The sequence below is a fragment of the Coregonus lavaretus genome (assembly GCF_964263955.1).
Source record: "Coregonus lavaretus genome assembly, chromosome: 34".
NCBI classification, from domain to species: Eukaryota; Metazoa; Chordata; class Actinopteri; order Salmoniformes; family Salmonidae; genus Coregonus; species Coregonus lavaretus.
Genome location: NC_140021.1, coordinates 27,027,922 through 27,040,246, shown reverse-complemented (window position 1 = coordinate 27,040,246; position 12,325 = coordinate 27,027,922). Strand labels below are relative to the sequence as shown.

The 12,325-nt window shown below is 42.7% G+C and overlaps 1 pseudogene across 1 annotated transcript in view; it reads right to left on the bottom strand.

Annotated features, from left to right (window-relative positions):
• The window catches only part of LOC311108906 (succinyl-CoA:glutarate CoA-transferase-like), a 172,740-nt pseudogene that overhangs the window by 62,542 nt on the left and 97,873 nt on the right, over positions 1 to 12,325 (bottom strand). Inside the window, exons 12-13 of the transcript in view lie at positions 11,359 to 11,566; positions 10,285 to 10,387 (exon numbers count right to left, since the gene is read on the bottom strand). The product of the transcript in view is annotated as a succinyl-CoA:glutarate CoA-transferase-like (transcript). The remainder of the gene's footprint in view (positions 1 to 10,284; positions 10,388 to 11,358; positions 11,567 to 12,325) is intronic.

The following is a 12,325-nucleotide window of genomic DNA, read 5'->3' as shown; positions in this document are numbered from 1 at the left end:
GAAAGCATTTCACAGACCATTGAAAGCAGCTCATGTCATGTCATTCGGAGCCCAGACGATCATGAATGTCAATGTCAGTTAGAAGAGGATGGGTCTGCCTTCTGAGCATCGTTCATCTCTAGATTTCTTCCTTCTAGGGAGTTTTTCCTGGTCCCTGTACTTCTGCTTCTGCTTGCTATTTGGGGTCTAGGTGCGTAACTGTAAAGCACTTTGTGACAATTGCTGATGTAAAAAAGGGCTTTATAAATACATGACTGATTAATTGTTTGATTATGCTATGCTTGTGGGCACTATGTTTGCCTATATCTCTGTGGACAGATCAAGAGGACAAAGGGAGTGTCTATTTATGGTCCTGGGCTGCCTCAGGGGTTGTAGAACTCATCACTTCAGTCAATTGTTTTGTGTCTGCCCAAGACTGTCCCTTCATCAACCCCTCAGGTAGCCGCTGCCCCAAATCATCTGCTTTCCTCATTTGAACATCTTCCACTCTCATTCCATCCACTCTCACCCACTCCCTCCTCCTCCTGTGTCTTCTCTTTGCATTTCCACTCTTCCACTCCATCTGTTTTCTTTTTTCCCCCCAGTCTTTTTTAATTCAATTCTCTCCTAAACAATCCTCTCAAGTGTCACCTAATCGCTCTTCCTCACCCTTCGCCCTCTGACTGGGTCTTTCTGTATTCTGAGCAGACGGCTACCGCTGATTTCACAAGTGAATCAGGATGTTGGCGTTTCCTCTGAGGGGGGAGTCAGTAATAGAGATATACCTCTCTCTGGCAGTTATGTGGTCCAGATGCACTAATTGGTATCATCAGTCAATCAGCAGGTGTAAGCACTGTGGTGTGTCATTTTGTAATGGTGCTGTGGTTCCGTTTGTATAGATTAGCCATAGAGACACATGCTGAATTATTCTCTCTTGGCCTCTAGCCTGCGTTTCCGGCATACGTGTGCTCTCTGGCAAAGTGTAGTATTACACGACAGTCTGTGAAACCGCCACAGCCAGTTCCCCGGATGCTCGGTTCGGCAGAGTGAAATCGGCGGAGCAGCATTTCAAAGCAGTCTTTGTTGTGGTGCTGAATGTTTTGGGGCATTGTCTGGGGTTTGTGGTCTCTGCGCCGCAACAAAGAGGCCTCTTGTTAAAGCCACATCCCCTTCTCTCTAAGGATGTCTCAAAGAACAACTAGATGGATACCCAGGCCAGTCGACGAGGAGCTTAGGTAAAATTGTGACTCAAAGCACAAGGCACTATGACTTGATCGATGGTTCACTGCATGCACAGCCCTCTGAGAACATCTCAATGAGTCATAATGGATGTCTCCTGAATGAAATTTCATTACTAGCCAGGTGATGACATAGCTGTTGCTCCTAAGCCATAAGTAACGCTTGAATCCAATCCAAGCTGGATCTATCTGTAAATCGACACAGACAGCTAATGAAAACCGATGAATGGTGGAACAACAAGAATGCCACACTTGGAGGGGAGGGGTAAAACTTACCACTTCAAATTGTAATAGGCTTGGAAAGGCGAGGAGATCAATCTATAATATCAGCTGACTGGAATGGATGAGGAGCAGGTTTGCCATCTCTGCCAGGGAGGCTTGTTACCCTGTTAATCAGGCGTGTTTGCTTTTGTTTGGGAAAAATAAGAAGTATGAGGACAGAGAGATATTGCCATGTTCCAGTGTGAATGTTTTCATGTGTGTTTACTGGCTCCGGCTCTCACAAACCCTCTACGTCTTGGTCCTTTGTTCTAGCAGCGAAGGGCTCTATGGTAGACGGCATCCAAAGGTGTAGCCCTTTCCTGCAGTCAAATGACCAAATCGCCATCTATTGGTCTCATGGGTGGAATGTTATTAATATTTTTAATTAATAAATAGTTGTTGTTTTTTACTGCCAAAAATCTGGTGTTTCTATGTTAAACGATTTTGTTTTATTTCAGTCTTCTCTGATGTATATAAAGTGTAATATTGGGACGCAAACTCAAACTGTAATACATTTAAACTCTATATCTGACATGGTAAAGGTGTCTTCTTTTTTAAAGCCCATAACCATGTGTGTGAGTTGGATACTTTTGTTTCAAAGTATATTTGTTTAAGACTACCAAGAAACACTGATTTAGCCCACTGCAGTAAAAGGTTAAAAGTAGTGGCTGCTGCATTCTGGTAAATGGTGTCACTATAGTCAAAAACTGGCAGGAAAGTTGACTGTACAATCTACTTCTTGCTGTTCATGGAGAGGCAAGATATTTTTCTAAAAACGAAGCCCACTTTAAATCTTAGCCGTTTAACTAGCTCATCATTATGTTTTTTAAACGTTGGATTTTTATCAATCCAAATGCCCAGATATTTATAGGCGGGAACCCGGTCAATTAGAGAACCATCAAATGAGTGAATATGTAGCCCATCAGAAATGTCTCAGTGAATTAGTGAACAACGTACTGTATATTTGGTTTTGCCCACATTAAGTACAAGTTTTAACCTCTTTGATGTAAAGTCCCCTGTTTAGGGGACCTGTGTGGTTCTGGTACTGGTTCCGACCAACATTTTCGCTTATAAATCGATCTGTGTACACCGTAGATTGAAATGGCTTGCATTGAGCGGTAGCTCTGATTTTCACAGACACAAGGTCTCTTCGGCCTGTATGAAGCAGGATGTGAAATCTGACACCACTTGAAGCTGGGATGTCCCTCCTACCATTTCATTCACTCTTCCAACTTATATCGTAAAGCAGCAGGAGAGAGTGGTTTCATCGCTGTAGCACATTAAGAGACATTTATAGCCAGTAATCAAAAATAATGTATCGATTTTAAACAAAAAACACTTTCTGTTTGTCATAGATGGACAAGATTAATGTGAGATGAAGGACGAGTTCCTAATGAGTACAAGAAGCCAAGCTAGAGCTCATTCACAGCGATGGGGGCAGACGTTTTGATAGAGAGGGACCTTTAGAAAATATGCACATTTTCTCTAACACTAAATACTCAAATATGTATTTTCAAATATAATGTGAAAATATTGGTGTAATTTATCAAGCCTACAAGCAATACAATACTCTATTATTATGGTGGAAGATTATAATACGGTTCTAAATACCTCAATGGACCATAAAATAAATCACACTACAAACTATCACCCTGATGCACTTAAGGAAATCATGAACATCATGGATATATTGGAACTAGTGGATACAGTGCATTCGGAAAGTATTCAGACCCCTTGACTTTTTTGACATTTTGTTATGTTACAGCCTTATTCTAAAATTGATTGGGGAACAAAGTATCATCAATCTACAAACAATACCCCATAATGACAAAGCAAAAACAGTTTTTTTGATTTTTTTTGCAAATTTATGAAAAATGAAAAACAGAAATACCTTATTTACATAAGTATTCAGACCCTTTGCTATGAGACTCATAATTGAGCTCAAGTGCATCCTGTTTCCATTGATCATCCTTGAGATGTTTCTACAATTTGATTGGAGTCCACCTGTGGTAAATTCAAATGATTGGACACACCTGTCTATGTAAGAACCCACAGTTGACAGTGCATGTCAGAGCAAAAACTAAGCCATGAGGTCGAAGGAATTGTCCGTAGAGCTCCGAGACAGGATTGTGTCAACGCACAGCTCTGGGGAAGGGTACCAAAAAAGTAATGCAGCATTGAAGGTCCCCAAGAACACAGTGGCCTCCATCATTCTTAAATGGAAGAACTTTAGAACCACAAAGACTCTTCCTAGAGCTGGCCGCCCGGCCAAACTGAGCAATCGGGGGAGAAGGGCATTGGTCAGGGAGGTGACCAAGAATCCGATGGTCACTCTCACAGAGCTCCAGAGTTCCTCTGTGAGATGGGAGAACCTTCCAGAAGGACAACCACCTCTGCAGCACTCCACCAATCAGGCCTTTACGGTAGAGTGGCCAGACAGAAGCCACTCCTCAGTAAAAGGCACATGACAGCCCACTTGGAGTTTGCCAAAAGGCACCTAAAGGACTCTCAGACCATGAGAAACAAGATTATCTGGTCTGATGAAACCAAGATTAAACATCTGGAAAAAACCTGGCACCATCCCTACGGTGAAGTATGGGGGTGGCAGCATCATGCTGTGGGGATGTTCAGCGGCAGGGACTGGGAGACTAGTCAGGATCGAGGGAAAGATGAACGGAGCAAAGTACAGAGAGATCCTTGATGAAAACCTGATCCAGAGCGCTCAGGACCTCAGACTGGGGCGTAGGTTCACCTTCCAACAGGACAACGACCCTAAGCACACAGCCAAGACAACGCAGGAGTGGCTTCGGGACAAGTCTCTGAATGTCCTTGAGAGGCCCAGCCAGAGCCCGGACTTGAACCGAATCGAACATCTCTGGAGAGACCTGAAAATAGCTACAGTTGAAGTCGGAAGTTTACATACACTTAGGTTGGAGTCATTAAAACTCGTTTTTCAACCACTCCACAAATTTCTTGTTAACGAACTATAGTTTGGCAAGTCGGTTAGGACATCTACTTTGTGCATGACACAAGTAATTTTTCAAACAATTGTTTACAGACAGATTATTTCACTTATCATTCACTCTATCACAATTCCAGTGGGTCAGAAGTTTACATACACTAAGTAGACTGTGCCTTTAAAAAGCTTGGAAAATTCCAGAAAATGATGTCATGGTTTTAGAAGGTTCTGATAGGCTAATTGACATCATTTGAGTCAATTGGAGGTGTACCTGTGGATGTATTTCAAGTCCTACCTTCAAACTCAGTGCCTCTTTGCTTGACATCAAGGGAAAATCAAAAGAAATCCTTGAGAGCAATTTCCAAACACCTGAAGGTACCACGTTCATCTGTACAAACAATAGTGCACAAGTATAAACACCATGGGACCACGCAGCCGTTATACCGCTCAGGAAGGAGATGCATTCTGTCTCCTAGAGATGAACATACATTGGTGTGAAAAGTGCAAATCAATCCCAGAACAACAGCAAAGGACCTTGTGAAGATGCTGGAGGAAACAGGTACAAAAGTATCTATATCCACAGTAAAACGAGTCCTATATCGACATAACCTGAAAGGCCGCTCAGCAAGGAAGAAGCCACTGCTCCAAAACCGCCATAAAAAAGCCAGACTACAGTTTGCAACTGCACATGGGGACAAAGATCATACTTTTTGGAGAACTGTCCTCTGGTCTGATGAAACAAAAATATAACTGTTTGGCCATAATGACCATCGTTATGTTTGGAGGAAAAAGGTGGATGCTTGCAAGCCGAAGAACACCATCCCAGCCGTGAAGCATGGGGGTGGCAGCATCATGCAGTGGGGGTGCTTTGCTGCAGGAGGGACTGGTGCACTACACAAAATAGATGGCATCATGAGGAAGGAAATTTATGTGGATATATTGAAGCAACATCTCAAGACATCAGTCAGGAAGTTAAAGCTTGGTCACAAATGGGTCTTCCTAATGGACAATGACCCCAAGCATCCTTCCAAAGTTGTGGCAAAATGGCTTAAGGACAACAAAGTCAAGGTATTGGAGTGGCCATCACAAAGCCCTGACCTCAATCCTATAGAACATTTGTGGGCAGAACTGAAAAAGCGTGTACGAGCAAGGAGGCCTACAAACCTGACTTAGTTACACCAGCTCTGTCAGGAGGAATGGGCCAAAATGCACTTAAGTAAAGTAATTCTCAGCTTGTGGAAGGCTACCCGAAACATTTGACCCAAGTTAAATAATTTAAAGGCAATGCTACCATATACTAATTGAGTGTATGTAAACTTCTGACCAGCTGGGAATGTGATGAAAGAAATAAAAGCTGAGATAAATAATTCTCTCTATTATTATTCTGACATTTCACATTCTTAAAATAAAGTGGTGATCCTAACTGACCTAAGACAGGGAATTTTTACTAGGATTAAATGTCAGGAATTGTGAAAAACTGAGTTTAAATGTATTTGGCTAAGGTGTATGTAAACTTCCAACTTCAACTGTATGCAGCGATGCTCCCCATCCAACCTGACAGAGCTTGAGAGGATCTGCAGAGAAGAATGGGAGGAACTTCCCAAATACAGGTGTGCCAAGCTTGTAGCGTCATAGCCAAAAAGACTCAAGGCTGTAATCGCTGCCAAAGTTGCTTCAACAAAGTACTGAGTAAAGGGTCTGAATACTTACAGTACGTAAATGTGATATTTCAGTATTATATTTATTTATACATTTGCACATAAAAAAACTAAACAGATTGATGATGAAAAAAACACACAATTTAATAAATTTTAGAATAAGGCTGTAATTTAGCAAAATGTTGAAAAAGAATACTGAATACTTTTCCGAATGCCCTGTATGTTCATCATGTCAGTCTCTACTTAGTTTGAAAAAAGCAAAAATAAATATTGCGTTCTCAATCAAACCCTAATACTGATTGAGTGTCTTGAGGGAACTAGTAGGAAGGTGTATGCCGGAGCAGGTGTTGATATCTCAAACAACATGGAAACAGCATGCAATTCATTTCTGAACCTCAAACCGTCAGCCCCGCCCCCCAGTTACACATACAATCACATATAAATGCCTCATGGACCTATGACGTCCTCGATATTGGATTTTCCGCAATCTTGGTTTTTTAAATTAAATGTTCAAATATCTTCTTCTCATGAACCGTACATCTGATTGACTCGAAACTCAGAATGTATGTTAACCCTTTACACACGCGTGGAAATTAGCCTAAAAGGCCTAAATTGAAATGTTTCTTACAGAAGAAATATGGAATGCATAAGCATTGTATCAATTGAAATGGAACAGTTTAGAGATTATGGGAAAGTTGTTAGACCAAAGTTGAGGACACAACAGTTCACCTGACACAAGAATGAATCCAAACATTACACTGTTGATTATGTGCATTTTACATTTACTTCAATTTTCACTGTATTTGTTGATAACAACATCCGAAAATACTCTGGATACATTCAGTAACATGATATCAATATTCCTGAAAAATGTGGTGTAGGTGCAACATAAGACAAAAAAATGAGTGAGAGGACTGGTGTCTTTTTTGTGGCCGCATACCTCTCCAAAGTATTTTCAATGCACTTTTATGACTCAAAGAAGAGTCGTCAACTATAAGGTGCTTTTTTGTAGCTCTCCTAGCTGTGCCGTTGTGGAACTAGAGCAATCACACTTGTAGTTGTTTTGAACACAGCCCACCCATCCACAATCAGACAAATACTGTTGTTGTTTATGCAATTGTTACGCATAACATACTTGGTGTCAACCGGTGTAGCTAAAAGGAAGAAAAAAACATGCTAAACGAGAGAGAGAGGGTAGGGCAAGGAAGCAGAATGCTTCGCACACTATTCTTTTTTACATTTACATTTTAGTCATTTAGCAGACACTCTTATCCAGAGCGACTTAGGGTTAAGTGTCTTGCTTAAGGGCACATCGACAGATTTTTCACCTAGTCAGCTCGGGGATTAGAACCAGCGACCTTTCGGTTACTGGCACAACGCTCTTACCCACTAAGCTACCTGCCGCTTAGGGCTGTGCCCTAGGTTGGCCAAAACTTATTTCGACCCTTAGGAGGGTGGAACCTTGCTTCGGCCACAGCAAAGGACTGTTTAGCTCCAGGTTTGCATTGGTTCAAGGTCTTAACCTGGGTATTGGCAGTCTGCTGTGTCACTGGGGGTTTTGGCCCCCCAAGGCTAGCTTGTTGCCCCCTCCCTGCTGTGAGGATGGGGCAAGTTGCAGTGACCAATGGGCTGCTATGGGACTAGCTGATGTGAGCACTGTGGCTAGCTGAAGTGTGCACTGTGTATGAATGCTATAGCTGTGAGGCTACTGTAGGCGTTAGCTAGGTAGCAACCACCTCGTGAGGGTGGTAAGCTTTAGCTTAGCACAGTGCTAGCCAAATGGAACAGTGTGGGTGTGTTGTTCGAATTGGTCTGAAAATCTCCCACGACCATAATGCTGTGAGGCTAAACCGGTCAGTTTGGTCAACACAAACGAGTGAACCTAAGTTGTACTAATCGAGAAAAGGGAATTAGCAATATTACCATCTGGGCAGTTAGGGAACTTGTTTCCGAGTTATCTAGCCATGCGTATGACACTGTATGTGCAGGTAGGAATGCTAGTATGGTTAGCTTGCTTTCCAGTGAGCTAGCCACCGTAACCTAGCTAGTTAGAGGCCTCACAGCTAATGCTAGCTAGGGTTAGCACAGTGTGAACGCTACTATCATGAAGCTAGTAAGGCATTAGCTAGCTAGCAGCTGCCTTGTGTCTAAGGTATTTATTTTATTTATTTTACCTTTATTTAACCAGGTAAGCCAGTTGAGAACAAGTTCTCATTTACAACAGCGACCTGGCCAAGATAAGGCAAAGCAGTGCGATAAAAACAACAACACAGAGTTACATATGGGGTAAACAAAACATAAAGTCAAAAATACAACAGAAAATATATATATATATATACAGTGTGTGCAAATGTAGTAAGTTATGGAGGTAAGGCAATAAATAGGCCATAGTGCAAAATAGTTACAATTTCGTATTAACACTGGAATGATAGATGTGCAAAAGATTATGTGCAAATAAAGATACTGGGGTGTAAATTAGCAAAATAAATAACTATATGGGGATGAGGTAGTTGGGTGGGCTAATTTCAGAATGGCTGTGTACTGGTGCAGTGATTGTTAAGCTGCTCTGACAACTGACGCTTAAAGTTAGTGAGGGAGATAAGAGTCTCCAGCTTCAGAGATGTTTGCTGTTCGTTCCAGTCATTGGCAGCAGAGAACTGGAAGGAATGGCGGCCAAAGGAGGTGTTGGCTTTGGGGATGACCTGTGAGATATACCTGCTGGAGTGCAGACTACGGGTGGGTGTTGCTATGGTGACCAGTGAGCTAAGATAAGACAGATATTTGCCTAGCAGTGATTTATAGATGACCTGGAGCCAGTGGGTTTGGCGACTAATATGTAGTGAGGGCCAGCCAACAAGAGCGTACAGGTCCCAATGGTGGGTAGTATATGGGGCTTTGGTGACAAAACGGATGGCACTGTGATAGACTACATCCAATTGGCTGAGTAGAGTGTTGGAGGCTATTTTGTAAATGACATCGCCGAAGTCAAGGATCGGTAGACTAGTCAGTTTTACGATAGCATGTTTGGCAGCATGAGTGAAGGAGGCTTAGTTGCAAAATAGGAAGCCAATTCTAGATCTAACTTTTGATTGGAGATGCTTAATGTGAGTCTGGAAGGAGGGTATGCTGTGGCTAGCATAGTGATAGCTGAAGGGAACCGCTTGTGGGTAGGGGTTCTCCCACAATGCAGAGGCGTGAGGTTAGCCAGTCGGTCTAGTTAACACAAACAAGTAAATATAGTTTAAACTAGACAAGAAAAGGGAACTAGCAATATTACCGTGTTGCAGTATTACCGTGTTGCTACCTAGCTAACTGGCTGGTGTGGTTAGCTTGCTTTCCAGCTAGCTAGCCAGGTTAGCTTAAGCCTTGCTGTATGGGCTAACTAAGTCTCGGTAGCTAGCCGTGTGACCGGAGACTGAGGAGTAGAAAATAAATTATACTTGAAACAAAACGTTCCTTTCGGTCAGTACTCAACACTATCGTCAGGAGCCGAGGTCCTACGTTCGGCAGCGTTAACCTTACGGTTCACCTGAAAACAGTTCAGTAGGAAGACAGGAATCTATTTGTGCTGAGCTCTTCAGTGAGGGTAGTCTATTCCGCAAGGAATAGATTTGAGAATGACCAGTTGGCGGGCTAGTGGCTCCTTACATGGAGGAGAGGAGCGCGCCTCATTCGCCACTCGACCTGTCTGTGTCCAACAGACGCTGTGTGATTGGATACTTTGAGCCAGTGATAGTGAATCATATACCATATGCGAGACGTCGAAACGACTATTTGAAATATAACCATTTTGAAGATCTCTCATAATATCAGACACTTCAAACTGGTTGAGCAGTTGTGGTGAGATATCAAACAGCAAGATATTGGTTGTTAATGTTCACTACTTCTGGCACCTACCAAATCTAAATCTTAGATAATAACAGATGGAATGTCCTCGCTTTTCCAATCAATCATTATTTTTGTATATCAATCCAAGTGTTTGGAACCCACAACCCATGGACATTACGGGGATGAACTGAAAGACGCCCTACCTGCTGTGCTCGCCTCTTGACAGGTCATCATTGCAACAAAAAAAATATGTTCTTAATTGACTTACCTGTATTGATTCATGTTCAATACTAAAGGGGGCATGAGTCTCAGATCAGACTGACTCGTAGGCAGTGTGAGCCAAAGCACTGTGGGGACTGACCTATGGTTCGGAGAACACCTGCTCAATGCTGTTGATGGGGCCGCAGGGCATGCCTGTCCCCTCCAACCTCCTCAGTCACATGTCCATCGCCTCTTCCAAGAACCTGGGAGCGGGGAAGGAAGAATAAAGAGGTGTTGTGGTTTGAAGGGACTGCAAAGTGAAGCTTTCAAGGAGTAGGAGGCCACAGCTGGAGCTGATCCAGAGACACAACAACTGCTGCAAAAATGTGAGACATATGTGGTCATATGTAGGCCCTGAGCTCAGCCTCCTACCTTTCCCCTGATCACAGAATATCCTAAGATAGAAAGAGAGTGAGGCACTCTCTCTCTCTCGCACTCTCTCTCTCTCTGTCTTTACCCACAACCCCCTGCAGACTTTCCATTACTGACACACACACAGACACGTACAGACACCGACACACACAATAGCATGTGTGCACAAACACAGATGCACTGGCATACACACATGGACGTTGGGATGAAGACACTCTCAGATCCCTTTCATCCACTGCCAAACGCACTTGAACAATCTGCATTTTGTGCAGACAAAGACAAATATTATCCAAAAACCAATACACTGCTGCCCGATAAGGACTAGCAGCTGACAACTGCTTTGCGTGACATTATTTCATTCCAGCTGGCGAGGAGGATGTCCCATGTGGGACACAACGATAGGCCGCATGTATTTCACATACTGTTCAGACACAGTCACGTAACGAGCCACCCTCCTCCAGTGGTGTTCGATAACGTCCCCTTTGCTGAATGCCTCTGATCCCATCACGCTCCTTGACCCCTTCGAGAGGAAACAGCCGACTGGGCCCGGGGTCCGACTAGGGCTTTTCATGACGAAGCAACTGGGAAGGAAGGGTAGATGAAAACCTCTGTGTGCATGGTCTCCATGTCCTGTTGCCTTTCCCTACGCACGTCCGCTACAGCCTCTCTGGACAAACTGAGGACTTGCAGACTTACTGAAGAAGACATGCATATGGATGAGGCAAGCCAGCTACATTTGTGGGATGTTTGCCATAACTCAGAAATTTTTTGACTGTGTTTACTGTGACGGAGGAGGCTTCACCTCCGGGAGAAGATGTGAAGCAGCTCTTGCCGGTGCTGCACTGAGTGTGTTTCATTTGTACTTTGGCTCCTCCGACAAATGATTCAGGCCCAGCACCTGGGAATACAAAGTGTGTGTGTGTGTGGTCATGCTACTTACTTTGGACACTTTGACAAACTGCTTATTGTTGCCCACAGCCACAACCAAGTATTCATCTTTGGTTCTGAAACTATGAAAACAAGATAAAAGTTTAATGAGCAATACAGTGGATAACATATTGTCTGGTGTTTGTGATCCTGACTTGTCTGTAAATGACTAGTGAAAGTCTAGCCCTTGCACCGTCTTCACATGTCATTGCCTTAAAATGTAATCAAATCAATGGATTAAACTGGATATTTTCAATTAACATCTACACAACCTACTCCACATTTTCACAGTGAAAGGGAATTATAGAAAATGTTCCAGATGTATGTTTAAAAATATGTATGTGTTTTCACACCCCAGAGTTAATACTTGGTGGAAGCACCTTTGGCTGCCATTACAGCTGTGAATAATTTTGAATAAGATAATACCAACTTTGCACAACTCTTAGGGCAACATAAAATATATCCATTGTTTCTGTCAAATTTGCTCAAGCTCAATAACTTTGGCTGGGAATCATTGATGGACAGCAATATTCAAACCTTCTCTGATAGAAAAAAAAGGTGTTCTCTCCGTCTGTTGGATGCATGGGCCTTAGGCTATAGCCTAAACCTATTCATTTGTTTTATAATGTACACTCCTTAACTACAGTTGAAGTCGGAAGTTTACATACACTTAGGTTGGAGTCATTAAAACTTGTTTTGCAACCACTCCACAAATTTCTTGTTAACAAACTATAGTTTTGGGAAGTCGGTTAGGACATCTACTTTGTGCATGACACAAGTCATTTTTCAAACAATTGTTTACAGACAGATTATTTCACTTATAATTCACTGTTTCACAATTC